Here is a 13,827-nt window from a genome sequence, read left to right as displayed (position 1 = left end):
ATACATCTCTAGGAGTGCATCCATTTCTTCCAGATTATCTAATTTGCTGGCATAGAGTTGCTCATAATATGTTCTTATAATTGTTTGTATTTCTTTGGTGTTGATTGTGATCTCTCCTCTTTCATTCATGATTTTGTTTATTTGGGTCATTTCTCTTTTCTTTTTGACAAGTCTGGCCAGGGGTTTATCAATCTTATTAATTCTTTCAGAGAACCAGCTCTTAGTTTCGTTGATCTGTTCTACTGTTCTTTTGGTTTCTAGTTCATTGATTTCTGCTCTGATCTTTATTATTTCTCTTCTCCTGCTGGGTTTAGGCTTCATTTGCTGTTCTTTCTCCAGCTCCTTTAGGTGTAGGGTTAGGTTGTGTATTTGAGACCTTTCTTGTTTCTTGAGAAAGGCTTGTATTGCTAAATACTTTCCTCTTAGGACCGCCTTTGCTGGATCCCAAAGATTTTGAACAGTTGTGTTTTCATTTTCATTTGTTTCCGTGAATTTTTAAAATTCTTCTTTAATTTCCTGGTTGACCCTTTCATTCTTTAGTAGGATGCTCTTTAGCCTCCACATGTATTTGAGTTCTTTCTGACTTTCCTCTTGTGATTGAGTTCCAGTTTCAAAGCATTGTGGTCTGAAAATAGGCAGGGAATGATCCCAGTCTTTTGGTACCAGTTGAGACCTGATTTGTAACCTAGGATGTGATCTATTCTGGAGAATGTTCCATGGGCACTAGAGAAGAATGTGTATTCTGTTGCTTTGGGATGGAATGTTCTGAATATATCTGTGAAGTCCATTTGGTCCAGTGTGTCATTTAAAGTCTTTATTTCCTTGTTGATCTTTTGCTTAGATGATCTGTCCATTTCAGTGAAGGGAGTGTTAAAATCCCCTACTATTATTGTATTGTTGTCAATGTGTTTCTTTGATTTTGTTATTAATTGGCTTATATAATAGGCTGCTCCTATGTTAGGGGCATAGATATTTACAATTGTTAGATCTTCTTGTTGGATAGACCCTTTAAGTATGATATAGTGTCCTTCCTCATTTCTTATTATAGTCTTTGGTTTAAAATCTAATTTGTCTGATATAAGGATTGCCACCCCAGCTTTCTTTTGGTGTCCATTAGCATGGTAAGTTGTTTTCTACCCCCTCATTTTCAATCTGGAGGTGTCTTTGGGTCTAAAATGAGTCTCTTGCAGACAGCATATCGATGGATCTTGTTTTTTTATCCAATCTGATACCCTGTGTCTTTTGATTGGGGCATTTAGCCCATTTACATTTAGGTTAACTATTGAAAGATATGAATTTAGTGCCATTGTATTGCCTATAAGATGACTGTTACTGTATATTGTCTCTATTCCTTTCTGGTCTATGTTACTTTTAGGCTCTCTCTTTGCTTAGAGGACCCCTTTCAATATTTCTTGTAGGGCTGGTTTCGTGTTTGTAAATTCTCTTAGTTTTTGTTTGTCCTGGAAACTTTTTATCTCTCCTTCTATTTTCAATGACAGCCTGGCTGGATATAGTATTCTTGGCTGCATATTTTTCTCGTTTAGTGCTCTGAATATATAATGTCAGTCCTTTCTGGCATGAAGGTCTCTGTGGATAGGTCTGTTGCCAATCTAATATTTCTACCATTGTAGGTTACAGACTCTTGTCCTGACCTGCTTTCAGGATTTTCTCTTTGTCTCTGAGACTTGTAAGTTTTACTATTAGATGTCGAGGTGTTGACCTATTTTTATTGATTTTGAGGGGGGTTCTCTGTGCCTCCTGGATTTTGATGTCTGTTTCCTTCCCCGAATTAGGGAAGTTCTCTGCTATAATTTGCTCTAATATACCTTCTTCTCCTCTCTCTCTTTCTTCTTCTTCTGGGATCCCAATTATTCTAATATTGTTTCTTCTTATGGTATCATTTATCTCTTGAATTCTGCCCTCATGATCCAGTAGTTGTTTATCTCTCTTTTTCTCAGCTTCTTTATTTTCCATCATTTGGTCTTCTATATCACTGATTCTTTCTTCTGCCTCATTTATCCTAGCAGTTAAGCCTCCATTTTTTATTGCATCTCATTAATAGCCTTTTTGATTTCCACTTGGTTAGATTTTAGTTCTTTTATTTCTCCAGACAGGGTTTCTCTAGTATCTTCCATGCTTTTTTCAAGCCCAGCTAGTATCTTTATAATCGTCATTCTGAACTTTAGTTCTGACATCTTCCTAATGTCCATATTGATTAGGTCCCTGGCAGTCCGAACTGCCTCTTGTTCTTTTTTTTGAGGTGAGTTTTTCCGTCCTGTCATTTTGTCCAGAGGGGAACAGATGAATGAGAGAACAAAATGCTAACAGGGTAACAAGGACCCCAGAAAAATATACACTAAACAAATCAGAAGAGACCTTCCAGAAAGTGGTTGCTTTTTTGGTCAGAGAGTTGCTGCTATTCTTTTCTTCGATCTCTTGTTGAATTCATAGGTGTTCAGAATGGTTTGATACCTATCTAGTTGAATTCCTGGGACCAGATGAAATTTAAGTCTCCTACTCCCCCGCCATGTTGCTCCTCCTCCTGATTAGCTTTTCTTGTTGCTTGAATGATTGTTTCTTCATTATTTCTTGAAATGCTAACTTCACATGGACATATATTAATGTAAAGAGTTCCATACCTAATCTTCATGTTCATTCACTGTGCAGATTTAATGTTTTCATTTCAAGGATATTTTCTTGTAATATATCTTTGTAATACTTTTCTTATTTCATTTGTTATTTTTCTTCTAGACACCAATTATGCATTTGTTAGCGGCCTATTTCGGTAGTGTTTTCTCTATGATTCTTTAAGCACTCATGTTTATTTTCATTACTATGATGTTCATAATCTTTTTCTAAATGTAAGTAAGTGGGTTTTGTTTTTTGCTCTTTCAGTCTTATTTGTTTCTTATTGTTCTTAACTTGCTTATTTCTAATGACATTGTTTTGCTTCTCATTTTATTTTCTAAGAATTGTATTTTCCCTTTTCATATTATAGTGTTCTTTATATTCTAATTATTGTGTTCTTATTTTGTCAAAGTCAAATGGTTGTTGTTGACTCTTGTCTTATTACTCAAAGCTCTTCTGAAAAATTTCCTTCTGTTTCTTGTTTGCTTTGTTTTTCGTCTAAGTTAGTTTCTTTATTAATTACATATTATATTTTCTTTCTTCTCCAATTTTTCCATAGATTCTTCTCACTGTTGTCATGCCATTTATTATTTTAAAAAATCTCATTCACTTTTATTGTTGGCCATGGTTCTTTACTGCTCTAACCAGCAGATTCTTTTCTTTCTTTAAGATACTGATACCATTGGATGTTAGAGGACTCTGAGGAGCAAAGGGAGGCATTAGGATATATTCCTACCCACTTGAAACCTTGATTTTTGCACTTTTTGCTGATTTGATAGTGAAACAAGTGACAATAACTTACACAGAGTCTGAATAGTGACTCTTACCAGTACCTAAATCTGGACTAGACTTTGTATGTAGCCTAGCTTTAATTTGTTACCTCATTCATCACTACCATAAGCTAGCTTGCCAGAAGTATAGTGTAGCCTAAGGGTATGGTGTGTGTGTGTGTGTGTGTGTGTGTGTGTGTGTGTGTGTGTGCTTGGACTCTGCTTTCATTTTGGAGGCTCTCTCTAATGTTAGGCACCTGAATTCTCTCTACCCAGTCAGGATATATTCCATGTGTAGACCTTGGATTCACATTGGTCCTCAATTTACAAGCATCTCAGGGACTTTATCTCCTTCAGAGAGAATCAGCTATGTTGCTTACATCTTTTGCTTTTCTTTACTGCCTCCCCAATCAGAAGAGGAAGAAGATAAGCAATATGCTATACTTCTTTTCAAATTGAGTGATGCTAGTGAGAATTCTCAGGATTTTGTTAATGGATATATGTGGCTTCTGGGGAAAGGGTAGGAGTGAAATTAGGAGCTATGCCATACTCTTCTCTGTGAGACATATCTGCATTTTAAAATTCTGTTTATTAAAGTTAATGACACTGGGTCATATTGCTTAATTTGTTTGGAATCTGCTGGTAAACTTTTTCTTTGTAGCTTCATAAATAGTTAATATTTATTACTAGATATTAGGTGAAAGTTATTGTGAAGCAGCTTCATTTCTTCCCTTAAACAGTAATTTCTTTTTCTGAAAAAACAAAAAAACACCAAAAACCAAAGAGCAAAAAACCCCAAAGACGCTTATCTCTCTCTCTGTGTGTGTGTGTGTGTGTGTGAGAGAGAGAGAGAGAGAGAGAGAATGAGCACAAGAATACTCTGGAATATTTTTGAGATAGTTTCCAGTTCAGAAGTTATTCTTCTTTCCAAAAGTCAGGGAGACTCAGAATGTCTCTAAGACTGTACTCACAAAAGGCAGTGAGAAGAGGCGAAAAGCAAATTTGTATGGCTTTTGTCAGATTTGTAATTTCTAAAGTTCAAGCATTGGTACATATTTGTGCAGTTGCTGCAACTGTAGACAGAAGATATTACAAATTCTATTTTAGGAGCTTAACTTTGGGCTATTTTAAAATAGAGATTAAAAAAATCTCTAAAATTCACGTAAAATTGACAATGGGGAAAAATTGACTAATATTTTAGTGGAAAAAAACCCTCTAAAATTTGTAAATCAGTGCATGATTGTCCATTGTGACTTGGGATTTGACCCTGAAGGAATCAAAGGGTAATATAGAACCCAGATAAAAGCAGAAGAAAATCACCTGATGTAGACCCAATAGGCATTTAGGAATAAGATTCTGGTAGTCAGTCCAGGAAAGTGACTCCTTTGAAAGAAGGGGGTTCAATCAAAGCCAGTTCTCATGGGGGCCTGCATCTTTAATGAAATTCATAAAATAAACACATGCCCTTCTTATCTCTGTTTCATACTTTATGCCTGAGGATGCTTGGCTACTCAATTCAGAAACCATATTGGTAAACATTTCTGTCAGTTATTTTATTGTGTCCTATAAAGTATGTTTAAAACTTCTATTTTACAGACAAGGAAGCAGAAATGAAGTGTCTTGGAGTGTGTCTTTTTATTTTAGCACCAAGACATTTTATTTTTTTAATTTAATTTAATTTTATTATGTTATGTTAGTCACCATACAGTACATCATTAGTTTTTGAGGTAGTGTTCCATGATTCATTGTTTTCCTATAACACCCAGTGCTCCATGCAATATGTGCCCTCCTTAAGACCCATCAGCACCAAGACATTTTAAATTAGGATATGGTAAAATTGACTTTTATCTTTTGATGTACAGTTCTATGAGTTTTCATGCTGATCTAGATTCAGGAAACCACTACAGTAAAGATACAGAACAGTTCTCTTACCCCTTAACATTTCTTAGTGCTATGCTTTTGCAGCCACAACCTGCCCCCACTCTCCTAATCTCTGACAACCACAAATCTCTTCTCTGTGGTGACAGTATAATCTTTCTGATAAATAGAATCTTACACTATGTAACCTTTTGGGACTGGCTTTTTTTACTCGGTATGTACTGCATTTGACATTCATCCAAGTTGTTGCATGTATTGATTGCTCAGTGCTTTGTCTTTTTGTGTTTGTTCAACCATAGTTTGATTAACCATTCACCATTGAAGAACATTTGGGTTCTTTCTGGTTTGGGGTAAATAAGGATACAGCAGCTCAAAACATCCATGTAAGGATTTTTAAGTGAACATAACTTTTCATTTCTGTGGGGCAAATACCTAGGGAAGGGATTGCCAGGTCATATGGTAAATGTATGTTTCATTTTAGAAAAAAACTGTCAAACTGTTTTCCACAGTGTCTATATTTTGCGTTCCACCAGAGATGTGAAAGTTCCAGGTGCTCTGCATCCAAGCCAGGACTTGGTATTGTCAGTATTTTTTATTTTAGCTATTCTAATTGGTGTGTTTTAAGCCTGGTTTTAATTTGCATTTCTCTAATGGAAAATAATTTTGAACTCCTTTTCATGTGTTTACTTGACATCCTCTTACCTCTTTGATGAGATGTGTAAGTCTTTTGCCTATTTTTAAATTGAGTTGTTTGATTTACTACCGTTGAATTTTGAGAGATTCTTACATATTCTGGATCCAAGTACGATGTCCAATATATGATTTTCAAGTATTTTGTCTCAGTCAATAGCTTATCTTTTCATTCTTTTAATGGTATCTTCCACAGAGTAAAAGGTTTTAATTTTGATGTAGTCCAATTTATTATTTTTTTCTCTAATGATGTGCTTTTGTTGCCATGTCTAAGAACACTGTCTATTCTTGATACTGAAGATTTTCTCTTATGTTTTCATATAAAAGTTCTATAGCTATATGTTTTACATTTATTTTTATTTTTTATATCATAGTTGCTTTGTTTTTTTTCATTCTTTAATTTAAACTCAATTAATTAACATATAGTGTATTATTAGTTTCAGAGGTAGGGTTCCATGATTCATCAGTCTTAAATAATACCCAGTGCTCATTACATCAAGTGCCTTCCTTAATGTCCATCACCCAGTTACCTCATTCCCTCTGCCCTCCTCCAGCAACCCTCAGTTTGTTTCCTATGATTAAGAGTCTCTTATGTTTTGTCTCCCTCTCTGATTTCATCTTGTTTTGTTTTTCCCTCTCTTTCCCTATGATCCTCTGTTTTGTTTCTTAAATTCCACATATGAGTGAGATCATATAATAATTGCCTTTCTCTGATTGACTTAGTTTGCTTAGCATAATACCCTCTAGTTCCATCCATGTCATTGCAAGATGTTCACTTTTTTGCATATGAATGTCCAATTATTCCAACACCATTCTTTGAAAAGACTACCTTTTTCATTTAATTTTCTTTGAAATGTTGTCAAAACTAATCAGTCATACTTGTGTAGGTCTGATTTTGGACCCTCTATTCAAATCCACCCATCGTTATGTCTAAACTTTCACTAGTACCACATTGTCTTGATTACTGTAACTTTATAGTAAATTCTTGAAAAAGATAGTATGACTCCTCCAACTTTATTCTTCTTTTTCAAAGAAGAATATCCCAGTTCCATTGGCATCCCATATCAATTTTAAAATCAGTTTGTGTATATTTACAAAAATCTTGCTGGATTTTGAGATTTTATTGGACCTATTGATCAGTTAGGGAGAATTTACTTCCTCACAGTATTAAGTCTTTCAATCCATACATGTTGTATGTCTTTCTATTTATTTAGGTCTTTGATTACTTTCATCAATATTTTGTAGTTTTCAGCCTATAGATCCTGTATGTTTTGTTAGATCTATACTTAAGTGCTTTATATTTTTAGAGCTATTGTAAGTGGTATTATGATTTTAATTTTTTTCTTTTTTTTTCTTTTCCCCCGAGAGAGTGTGAGTGGGGTGGGAGGGGCAGAGGGAGAGAAAGAATCTCAAGCAGGCTCCAGGCTTAGAGCATGGAGCCTGACACAGGGTTGGATCCTTTGATCCCAAGATCATGACCTGAGCCAAAATCAAGAGTCATACGCTCAACTGACTGAGCCACCCAGGCGCCCTTAATTTTGGTTTTTAATTGTTTATTGTTAGCAGGTAGACATACAATTGATTTTTGTGTGGTGACCTTGTACCATGTGACTATGATACTGGGAGGTTTTTTATTTTTGTTTTTCCTTCTTTTTTTGTAGAAACCTTGGGTTTTTCTATGTAGATAATCATACTGCAAATAGGGACACTTTTATTTATTTGTTTCTAACCTGTATGCCTTTTATTTCTGTTTCTTGCCTTATTGTACTGGGTAAGACTTCTGGTATGATGGTGAATAGGAGTGGTGCGAGTGGATATCCTTGGTTTGTTCCTAATCTTAGGGGGGAAAAACTCAGTCTCTTGCCATTAAGTATGAAAGTTATCTGAAGGTTTTTTGTTGATTCCCTTTATCAGGTTTAGGAAGTTTGTTTCTATTCTTAGTTTTCAGAGCGTTTTGTTCTTGTTTTCAATCAGGAATGGGTGTTGAATTTTGTCAAATGCCTTTCTGCATCAGTTGGTATGATCATGTGGTTTTTCTTCTGTCGGCACTTAATCTGATGGATTGCACTGATTGGCCCAGATTTTCATTTCCAGGATAAACCCCACTTGGTCATATTGTATAATTATTTTTTATATTGCTGGATTTTAAATGTTAATATTTTGTTATTTTTTTGGTTTACTTGCATATTTTCATTTAATTCTTATAGTAACCTTGTGAATTAAGAGGTATCCCCAATTTATAGAGGAACATAATGAGGATTGAGAGCATTGGTAATTTGCCCAAAGTTACACAGTGAACAAGTTTGATAAATAGATTTCTGAATCCAAAGTTATTCTCTTTCCACTCTATCACCAAGCATAGGATTTGGAAAAAGAGAGTAAGAGAGCCTCAAGAGATCTTAAGTGTGGTCATGCCTTCAGGATTAGATAAATTACTTCTCAGAGTGTAAAAGTCTTCTAGATTTGTTGTCAGAGACATTAGAGAATTGGAGAGGTGAAAGAATAGATTTAAGAAATATTTAAATATTTAAAAAATAGATTTAAGAAATTCTAGAATCCTTTATTAGATAGATGGCTGATGAACACTTGGAACAGAAGATGGTAATCAATAGGGACTGACATACATTTACTAAGAAAAGGTCAAAATAAACTCTCATTTTCTTTGATCATAGATTTCCTACATTGCATGATCACCATAGAATAGCAGACAAAGCATATATCTTATTGGCTCTGGGACCCCCAGTTGTCATCTTTGGACCAAAATCCACATGGGAGAAGATAAAGTAAGAAATAACTCCAAATTAAAACTAACTTGTATAACCAATAAGGACTAGCTTAATATTACCTAGAAGAAGAATTACCAAATCTCAAGTCAAGTCCACAAAGATTTAATCTTCCATGACCCAGGCAGGGGTCCTCCCCGTCTGTGATCATTGTGTTGATTGCATCCTATAATAAACTTCTACAGTGTGCTCTTTTCACACATCCTAGATTATTCCACAATATTCCTAGGGGAGTGAAGAGCCATAATTTCCTAGAAATATGCGCGTTTTCTAAGGGGATAAGGATTTCTGCATTCTCATGACCATTGGCATATGATTTGGTAGTGTGCCCCCTCTTTGGAGCCCTGTGGTTTCTTTCTAGACAGTTTCTGCTGTTGTTTTTGTGATTGGTTCCTCTGGCTTTTTTTTTTTTTTTTATCAGTTAGCTATTTGCAGTTCTTTTTTTTTTCTATAGTAGTAACTATAAATAGCACAAATAACCACCCCCCTTCAATCTTTATTATTGTCTTGCCTTGGATAAAGCCTAGATAATCTTTTGAATAAGATAGACTCATGTGGGATGGCTGATACTACAAACAGAAGACTTTTCAGGTAGTTGGACAATCACATGAAAGGATATAAATCAAGGGAGGTCAACCTGGAAAGAAATTTCTCCAGGCATCCAAGCATGCCGCAGTTCTTTGTTCTTGGAGTTTTCCTGTGAATTTTTTTTTTTTTTTTTTTTAGTAAGCTCCACACCCACCATGGAGGCTTGCTTGAACTCACGACCCTGAGATCAAGACTTGAGCTGAGACCAAGAGTTGGACACTTAACTTACTGAGCCACCCAGGTACCCCTCCTGTGAAAATTTTTATCAGTGACTTGGGCATAAACATAAAAGCCATGTTTATCACACTTACCAGCTTATAGTTTATAAAGCTGGGGGTAAAAGATGAAAGGATGAAGGATCTCTCCAGGCTGGACCACTGGCTGTGAAATGACATGAAATATGTGAGTCCCTATTGTCAACTTCAAAAGGTCAATTTTACAATGATAAGATGTAACATACAAAACTTTCTGACAGCAGTTTTTGTAACAATGAAAATAAAACATGAACAAATCTATTAACTATGAATTTTCAGTGAAACCAAAATACTACATGGCTACCAAAAACTTAACACAGTCTTATACTTCAGATATTGCCCATAAGATCTGAATTCTAAACACCATGTTTTATGCCCCTTTGTATCCCCTATGTCTTGCGCTTAATAGATTCTCGATGATTGTTTAATAATAGCTATGATAGTCAAGACTTAGCTGGAATACTGTATTGAAATTTCACTGTCACATTTTAAGGGTCAGTTGTTAAGCTGGAGTGCACATAAATAATGATGGTTCAACAGAGTGGGTCTGAAAACTACATTCTTGGACAGCCAATGGAAAAATTAGAGATGTGCAGAAGAGATGATTAATGAGAGACAAGCTAATTATTTTGGTCCAGATTCATTTTATCCTGTCCCAAGGGAAGAATTTGATTGATCTTGTGGGGAGATAGCTGTAAACTCAATATTAAGAAGAACTTTCTATAATTAGTGGAGACAGTAGTGTGGACTATTGAATGAGCATCTGTTAGGAATATTGCAGAGGGAATTCTTGCCTATGTATATGGTGTGGTGATTTAGCTTGAATGGCCTTTCCAACTCAAAGATTTTATGTAGTAAGTAGTAGTAAGATTTAGTCTAATTTTTTGAAAAATGATAATAAATGTGTGTGATATATGCATTTTTCCATTAATGACAATACTTCACTAGAAAACCTTTCCTTTTATTTTTATTTTTTAAAGATTTATTTATTCATTTTAGAGAGAGAAAAAGAGAGCAGGAGAGTGAGTAGGGGGAGAAAATCCCGAACAGACTCCCTGCTGAGTGTGGAGTCTGACTCGGGCTCAATCCCATGACTCTGAGATCATGATCCGAGCTGAAATCAGGAGTTGGACACTTAACTGACTGAGCCACCCAGGTGCCCCAAAGACCTTTCCTTTTTAATGATTTAGTCAAGAAATGGGGTTTCCACTTCTTTTTTATTAGACTATAGTTTTATTTTTTCAATTTGTTGCAGGTTAGGTATCACTAGACATCTGCATTACTCATATCCATTATTTTGTCAAAATGTAGCTGTCTCTCTGTTGGTTTTTTAAGTCCTTAATCTTTCTGAATTTAAGAAGTCATTTTACAGGCATTTTTTCCACATTCAGGTCATTGTAATTATTTGCAAAACCAATAATAATATATTTTCAGTTTCATGTACTTTACATTTTCCCCCATAGTTAAACAACGAACAATAAAATTTTTTAAATGTTAATTTTTTCTGGGCGCCTGGGTAGCTTAGTTGGTTAAGTGACTGCCTTTGGCTCAGGTCATGATCCTGGAGTCCTGGGATCGAGTCCCACATCAGGCTCCCGGCTCAGCGGGGAGCCTAATTCTCCCTCTGACCCTCTCCCCTATCATGCTGTTTCTCTCTCTCTCTCAAATAAATAAATAAATAAAATCTTCAAAAAAAAATAAAATTTTTTAAATGCTAATTTTTATTATGTAGTGACCCAAATACCCCAATAACAAAAAGTTGAGTCAAACCAATTGCCTGCCCTCAAAATAGTTCAATGTAACACTAATTTCAATTTCCTAACAACACAAGTCAGCAGTGTACTCTTCAGTGGATTTACCACCACATACTTAACATTATTTTACCCTGGATCCCTGGAACACTGTGTTTTCTGGTTCCTCTCTGATTCTCTGGCTTCTTCACAATGGCCTTTCCCTCATTCTCATCTTAATTGTGGTTTTACTTGAACAAAGTCCTTGTCATTGTCTTGTTTCCTTAGGATTTTCTACTTTAACGTTTCACCTACTTCCATGCCTCACAAGGTGGAGCCCCATTTTTCCTACCGCCTGCCATGCCCTGGATCTCCAGCTCCTACTTAGGGCTCTCCATAGGATTATAGATCTAAGATCCAACTCAAACAACTTTTGTTTTCACCTCAAAACAAAACTTTGGGATCTTCTCTGTTTCTGCTAGTGATAGAACCTTTCTCTCAGCCATTAAAGCTCAGAATATATCACACTCTTTGCTCCTGACTGCAGAGGTAGTGTCTCATGATTGAGAAGAGCACAATTTCTGACTCAGGATAACTAGGTTCAAACCCAAGCCCTTCCCGCTTCCAGTTGCAAACCTGAACTAATTGTTTAGCCTTTTGAGGCCTCATTTTTCCCATATGTCAAATGGAAATGATAGGAACAAAAAGTGGATGTTGATGTCCACATAGCTGGAGCAACTATTATGGATTTGAGAGCCCAAACTTCTAGGTCGACCAGGTCATTATTTTGGTTGTTCAGACATGTCTCCGATGCAAAGTGGATATCAACAAAACATTAAACACTAAACATAAAACATTATGTTTAGTTTTTAAGTGACTCCCTAGTGGTAATTTTTTAATATACTTAATATATTCACTGAGATATGTGAATATATTAAAGTGTGGAAAAATTAATATACTGTATTAGTTTGTCAGGGCTGCTATAACAAAAGTACAAAAGACTGGGTGGTTTAAACAATAGATATTTATGTCCTCACAGTTCTGGGGACCAGAAGTTGAGATGCAAGGGTTGGTTTTTTCTTCAGGCCTCTCTCTCTGGCTTGTAGATGGTTATCTCCCTGTGTTCTCACGTTGTCTTCCATCTGAGTGTATCTGTGTCCTAATCTTTTCTTATAAGGACACCAGTCATATTGGATTAAGACCTACTTAATTATCTCATTTTATCTTAATCACCTTTTTAGAAGCCTTATCTCCCCCAAACAATCACATTCTGAGGTACTGGGGATAAGGGCCTCAGCATATAAGTTTTGGGGATGGGGGTGGGGGGACACAATTCAGCCCACAGCATATACCTACCTGAGGCCTTAATGGGTGAAAAAATAAGTAGAGTTTTAAATTTGTCTGCTCTACTATTTCCCATGAGGTAATCTAAAATAACCTGGGGAATCTAGGTGGTTTTTAAAGCAGTTACTTTTGTGGTGTTTCATCGTTACTTCTGAGTGGAGGGAAATGAAACTCAAGCTGGCCTATTTGGTTTCTCTGACACCAGCTTTGCTCCCCCTCCTTGGGGAAGGGTGATTTTGAAACTACGGACTAGAAAGGCTTTTGGATTGTGTGAGTCATGCTCTTTTTGTGACCCTTACCATGCTGGGTGATCAGGAGATGGCTGTAAATTTACTGCTCTGGGCAAAGACCAAATTTCCTTTCTGATAGCAATCTCTACACCAATATCACTCTGATACATCATGCATTATTGTGCGAAGCTTAAAAATCAATCCACTTAATATTTTCCCTTTTGTAGGTGGAGTTTAGCTCCTTTACAGATCAGGTTCGTGGTCTTGGGTGGGGACCCAAGGGAGTAGGAGGCTGGAGGGAGTCACAAGAAGTTTGCTTCTCACATGAGTATGGGCTCAAGTGCCCTCTTGTGTCTGCTTTGGCTTACTTTGCAGAGGAAGAGCCCAAGTTACATGGAATCCCATTGCCCACCTAACTCCTGTCTCTCTTGATTTTCAGACAGGTTTTAATTCCTATTAATTCTTGGTGATAGAATCATTTTCTGTAGGGTTCAGTTCATCTCGATGATTCTTTGAAACCTTTAACTCACATGGTTGTTTGAGTTGTGTCTCAACTTAGTCAGCCCTGAAAGCTATTCCGATGAGGTCATGGTTATTGTGTGGTTTATGCAAAGAGAAACTCTGGCCATAGTCTGCTCCAAGTGGCAAAAACAGGTGCTGTCAGAAGAGACAAAGCGAATCTACCAAGTGCTGGAGAAGCATTTCCTCCTGAGAAGTTCATCACTTTGTGAAGCCCAAGGGCAACGGAGTGATCATGGAAAGACTATCTTCCATTGGAGCCTGATAATACTTGCAGAATGAAGTTAAGTTGCTCTTCTGATGGTTGAAGCTATCTGTTGACGAAGTCATGTATTCTATTTTGCTGAGTAGGTATTTAGGATCTTCTTTGGGAGGAAATGAAAGTATGACAACTGGCAAGGGGGAAGGAAATC

At 36.2% G+C, this 13,827-nt stretch overlaps 1 pseudogene; it reads right to left on the bottom strand.

Moving 5' to 3' along the window:
- LOC118547672 (small ribosomal subunit protein eS26 pseudogene) overlaps positions 1-13,065 on the bottom strand; it is a 37,584-nt pseudogene extending 24,519 nt beyond the window's left edge.
- Between the last annotated feature and the right edge of the window lie 762 nt (positions 13,066-13,827).

Source organism: Halichoerus grypus, chromosome 1 (assembly GCF_964656455.1).
Source record: "Halichoerus grypus chromosome 1, mHalGry1.hap1.1, whole genome shotgun sequence".
In the NCBI taxonomy this organism is placed as follows: domain Eukaryota; kingdom Metazoa; phylum Chordata; class Mammalia; order Carnivora; family Phocidae; genus Halichoerus; species Halichoerus grypus.
Note: the sequence above shows the minus strand (reverse complement) of the source record. Positions and strands in the feature narration are given on the sequence as shown.